We start from the raw sequence: 5,904 nt of genomic DNA on the forward strand, positions 1-5,904 counted from the left end.
GAGTGTGATAGATTGATATATAGATAGAAAGCGAGAGTTGAGATGGATAGATATATAAATAGACAGATAGATAGATAGAGATATGGAAAGTTAGAAAGATAGATAGATAGATAGATAGAGAGAGAGAGAGAGAGGGGGGAGAGAAAGAGAGAGAGAGAGAGAGAGAGAGAGAGAGAGAGAGAGAGAGAGAGAGAGAGAGAGAGAGAGAGAGAAAGAAAGAGAGAGGGAGGGAGAAAGAGAGAGAGGAAAGCGAACGTAAAGAAAAGGATGATATCTTCCTTCTTTCCTTTCTTTTCCCATTTGCCTGTCTCCTATCTCTTCTGGTTTGCCTAATTCCTTCATTCTTTCTCTCTCGTTTTCTTCGTTTTCTATTCTCTATTTTTCTTTTCTCTCTTTTCTTATTTTCCGCGTTTTTTCTTTTTCTCTTCTATTTCCCTCTTCTTTATTTTTACTTTTACTCTCTCTTTCCTTCCCACTTTTATCCCTCTTTTTCTCTCTTTTCTTCCTTCTTTTCTTTTTCTTTCTTTCTCTTCTTTCTATTTCTCTTGTGGATAAAAAGATGCATGGATATAAAAGTTGATCAGAATTACAAAAGAACAAGTGGATGACGCAAATACACTTTATAAACCACAAGAAAAGCCAAAAGGAGCATCAGATGGTATTTGAGTGGACAACGTGACAACACTTACGAGAAGCACACACAGTATTCAAGTGCACGTGAATGACATGACGACACTAGCCACTTAAGTGCACGACACGAAAATAGACCAAAGAAAGAAAGAAAGAAAGACTCCAGACCTTCAAAAGTGAACAAGTACATGGACCCCCAAAGTGACCATCGTTAAGGGACAACGATCCTCATGAAGTAACAACGACAACCAAATGAACCCATAACGACGACGGAGAGGGGTGGGGGTGGGGGTGGGGAGGGAACTAAGGGGAGGGAGGGAGGGAGGGAGGGTAAAAGGACGACTCGGGGGACAACCATGAAGCTCAAAGAATGACTTGAAAACAACGACTTTAAGAGAATGTCTTAAAAGCAACGGCCTGAAACCAAAGATTTCAAATAACGACTTTAGGCCAGTGATTTGATGATACGAAATCTAAAATAAAAACCCGGAATAAAATAAGGTCCTATAGTCAACGACCTATAGTCAACGACTTAAAAACAACCAACTGTAAAAGAACATCTTAACCAGCCACCTGAAAACGACCACCTTGAACCGTCGAACCAAAAAACAATATATCTTTTATAAGCTCTTTTTTTTTCTTTTTCTCTTCTCTCTCTCTCTTACCGTCTCCTCTCTCTCTTTCTCTCTCTCTCTCTCTCTCTCTCTCTCTCTCTCTCTCTCTCTCTCTCTCTCTCTCTCTCTCTCTCTCTCTCTCTCTCTCTCTCTCTCTCTCTCTCTCTCTCTCTCTCTCCTCTCTCCCCTCTCTCTCTCCTCTCTCCCCTCTCTCTCTCTCTCTCTCTCCTCTCTCTTTCTCTCTCTCTCTCTCTCTCTCTCTCTCCCTCTCTCACCCTCTCACTCTCTCACTCTCTCTCTCTCTCTCTCTCTCTCTCTCTCTCTCTCTCTCTCTCTCTCTCTCTCTCTCTCTCTCTCTCTCTCTCTCTCTCTCTCTCTCTCTCTCTCTCTCTCTCTCTCTCTCTCTCTCTCTCTCTTATCATATCCTTTTTTTTCTCCCACTCTCTCTCACTCACTCTCTTTCTTCTCTCTCTATCTCCTTCCTCTCTCTCTCTCTCTCTATCTATCTATCCATCTCTCTATTTATCTATCTATCTTTCTCTCTCTCTCTCTCTTTTACCATATCCTTTTTTTTCTCACTCTCTCTCATTCCCTCTCTTTCCTCTCTCTCTCTCTCTCTATCTATCTATCTATCTATCTATCTATCTATCTATTTATCTATCTATCTTTCTCTCTCTCTCTCTCTCTCTCTTTTACCATATCTTTTTTTTCTCACTCTCTCTCATTCCCTCTCCTTCCTCTCTCTCTCTCTCTCTCTCTCTCTCTCTCTCTCTCTCTCTCTCTCTCTCTCTCTCTCTCTCTCTCTCTCTCTCTCTCTCTCTCTTACCGTATCCTTTTTTTTCTCTGACTCTCTCTGACTCTCTCTCCTTCCTCTCTCTCTCTCTCTCTCTCTCTCTCTCTCTCTCTCTCTCTCTCTCTCTCTCTCTCTCTCTCTCTCTCTCTCTCTCTCTCTCTCTCTCTCTCTCTCTCTCTCTCTCTCTCTCTCTCTCGTTTTACCTTTTTTGTGGCCTAATTTTTCCCCCTTTTTTTTCTTTCTTTTTTTTTTTTTAGCCTCGAGTTCGGTGGGATGGCCACGTCCAACTGGGTGAAATTAGGTTCCTTCGCAATTCGCCAATAAAACCTTATGTTAGGGATGGAAGGTTGAAGATTGAGGGAATGAGTGGTAGGGGGGGGTGAATGGGGAGGGATGGGAAGGGGGGAGGATGGGAAGGATGAAGGAGGGGAGGAGGAAAGGGAGGAGGTGAGGGAAGATGGGAAGAAGGGAGAGAGGAGAGGGAGGAGGTTAGGGAGGAAGGGGAGGAAGGGGGGGCTTTGGGTAAGGCAGGAAGGGAAGGGATAGGAAAAGAGAAAGTGTCAGAAAGGAGTAATAAAAGATGGGAGGGAGAAAAGGGAGAAAAGAGAGGAAAAGACAGAAGAGAGGGAGAGGAAAGGAAGAGGGAAGAAAGGACGATGTAAGGGAGATATACAGACGCGAGAATCGAAAGAGAGAGAAAGAGAGATAGCAAGTCGAAAATTGAGAAAATAGAGGAGAGTAGAAGAAGAGAGAGGAGGCAGAAGGCGATTAAGAAAGTTGAGAAAAGACCCCGAAAGACAAAGGAGGAAGCAAAATGTAATTGATGAAAAGGGGAGATGAAGAATAATCAAATACAAAGACTGTCAGACAAAAGACATGTATAGAATACTAAGCGCTAAAAGGGAGTTTTTTCTTTCTTTATGTCTATTGCAGTTTCGGTTTCCTTTTGGATCTTTGCCTCTTCCTCTCTTTCTCTCTCTCTTTCTCTCTTTTTCGTCTCTATCTCTCTCTTTATCTATCTATCTATCTACCTATCTGTCTATTTATCTATCTATCAATCCATCTATCTGTATCGCTATCTGTTCATCTAAATATTTAGAGGGAGAGGAAGGGAGAAGGAAGCGAGGGAAATGAAAAGGGTGGAGGGGAGGAAGGGAGAAGGGAAGCGAGGGAGAGGAAGACAAAGGGGAGAGGAAGAGGAGCGAGAGATGGGGAGAGAGGGAGAAGGAGGGGGAGGGGGAAGGGTAGGGGGAGTGGGAGTGAGAGGGGGAGGAGAAGGGTGAGGGGAAGGGGGGGCTACTGGGAGTGGGAGGGGGAGGAGAAGGGTGAGGGGAAGGAGGGGCTACTGGGAGTGGGAGGGGGAGGAGGATGGGGAGAGGGAGAGTGGGAGTGGGAGGGGGAGGGGGGGAGGGGGTGGCCAAACTGGCGAAGGAAAGATTTTATAAATCATGTAGAGCGGGGGGAGGAGGAAGGCTAATTTCCATTAGCTGTTTCCGATATATTGACTGAGTGCGTGTGGGTGTATTTATGTGTGTGCTTACGTTTGTGTGTGCTCATGAGTGTGTGTGTTTATGTGTGTAATTATGTGTGTGTGAGTGTTCAAGAGTTTGTGTGTTTATGTGTGTAATTATGTGTGTGTGTGTGTTTATGTGTGTACTTATGTATGTGTGCGTGTGTTTATGAGTGTGTCTGTTTATGTGTGTATATGTGTTTATGTGTGTTTATACGCGTGTTTATGTGTTTGTTTGTACGTGTATGTGTTTATGTGTGTGTGTGTGTGCCCGACGGTATATGTTCTAAATCATGCAGTATATCCATACACCGCGTACAATTCATGTGCATGAGCACGCCCAGGAAAGGCCTCAGGCCTTACTGAGAGAGGAGGCCGACAGCCTAAGCCAATAGGGATGAGCAAGCGTTCTGCTGACGCCCTTCCGATCACAGCAGTGTGAGGGTGTGGGCGGCTTTGAGGGGTGAGAGTAGTGGGCGGCGGGATGGGCAGTGTCGGCGCACGGAAAAGAGTGGGCTGGGTAGGAAGGCGGGATGGTTTTGGGTGAAGAAATGGGAAGAAAGGATTGGGGTTGACTGGGGTGGGTGTGAAATGGGCGGTATGGTCTGGGGTGGGCAGCGGAGTGGGCGGCGCTAGTTGGGTGTACGTGAAATGGACATTATTGAATAGGGTGGATGACAGAATGGGCGGGACTAGTAAGGCGGGCGTAAAGTGGGCGGGATTGAATGGGGTGGGCAACCAAATGGGCAGAAACGAGAAGGGTGAGCGCAGAAATGGGCAGGGAACGATTGGGTTAGACGGCGGAACCGGCGGAAAAGACAGGAATGGGTGGCATAGAGGGCGTGGACGTGTAGCGAAGACGGCGAAATGGGCGGAATCACTCCACCCACTCTTCCCGTGAGTCCCTCGGCTGTCATCGTTGCCAACACGCGATCTTCCGGCTAAGGATTGGCAACACTGGAGGCGAAAAGGAGGCGGAGCTGAACATCGCGAGTCCAGTCATGAATATCCTTCTAAATAGGATTTATAATCGAGGATAAGAAATGGCCGCCGGCTCTCGCGGGGAGGAGGGCGCGGAATGGACAAGGGGGAGGGGTGGGGCGGGGAGGGGAGGGGGGAGGGGGTGCACGTCTCTCTCTCTCTCGCATATACCCAAATATATATATATATATGTATATATACATATATATCTATATCTATCTATATATATATATATATATATATATATATATATATATATATATATATATATATGTGTGTGTGTGTGTGTGTGTGTGTGTGTGTGTGTGTGTGTGTGTGTGTGTGTGTGTGTGTGTACTATATATATATAGTAGAGAGAAAGATAGGGAGAGAGAGGAGTGGGGAGGGAGGAAAGAGAGAGAGACTAATTAAATGCACCATTACAGATAAGGACACACATACAGAACTAGACAGATAGGCCTTTTCACCTATCTATATATCTTTGATCTTTCCGTTTCCCACGAAATGAAAAATAAAAAATCTCTCACGTCGCCACGTTTATCAATACCCGATACGAGGTATTAGCGTGCTCCACACCGCATCTTGGCGCAGTCTTTCAGAGAACTTTCCGGAAATATCGAAAAACAGCGAGAAACGACGAGATTGGCCGAGAAATAACGGGATGCTGCGAGCTATGCTGAGAAACGACGAGTATGGCCGAAACATGACTGCAAAAACGCACGAGAAATATTGAATATTAGCAAGAAATGTTGAGATAATGGAGGTTATCCAGAAAAAAAATTACAAGGTATTGCGAGAAATGGCGAGAAACGACGAGGCAGTCCGAGAAATAATGGGATATTGGGTGAAACGTCGAGAACCAACGAAATAGTCCGAGAAATAGCGAGATATTGCGAGAAATATCAGGAATCATCGAGAAACTGGGAAAAACTCCACACTTTTTAATAAAAGAGAAATGACAACAACAGTTGTAGCCAAACAGACAGACAAACAGACAGGCAGGGAGATGAACTGATGTAGGTATTCATTAAGAAACAGAAAAATACTAAAAAATAAGAACAGAAACAAAGGCATTTTTTAATTCAATAGAAGTGATTTAAATGTATAGTCATATGCCAAATTCTAGTCTATGTATTTGTATTTTGTTTGTCATTTTTGTTTGTACGGAACTTTTTTTCCTTTTTTTGTAGGGCAGGGAGTGTCTATATTGGAAAGGGTTGAGCCATCAATGTTTTTTTTCTCCTCTCTCTTTTTATTCTTTTCTTTTTGTTTTGTCAACATGAAAATATGTAAGCAAACATTCATCTAGCTATCTATTTATTTATCTGTCCAGGTCAATCTATCTATCTATCTATCTATAAATATATATATATATA

The 5,904-nt window shown here is 44.0% G+C and overlaps 1 protein-coding gene across 1 annotated transcript in view; it reads right to left on the reverse strand.

Annotated features, from left to right (window-relative positions):
- Positions 1–5,904, reverse strand: part of LOC122252428 (uncharacterized) — a 62,900-nt gene that overhangs the window by 55,352 nt on the left and 1,644 nt on the right. The gene's annotated exons all lie outside the window — the stretch shown is intronic.

Source organism: Penaeus japonicus, unplaced genomic scaffold (assembly GCF_977035675.1).
Source record: "Penaeus japonicus unplaced genomic scaffold, GWHDUDI00000001_assembly GWHDUDI00000040, whole genome shotgun sequence".
Lineage (NCBI taxonomy): Eukaryota > Metazoa > Arthropoda > Malacostraca > Decapoda > Penaeidae > Penaeus > Penaeus japonicus.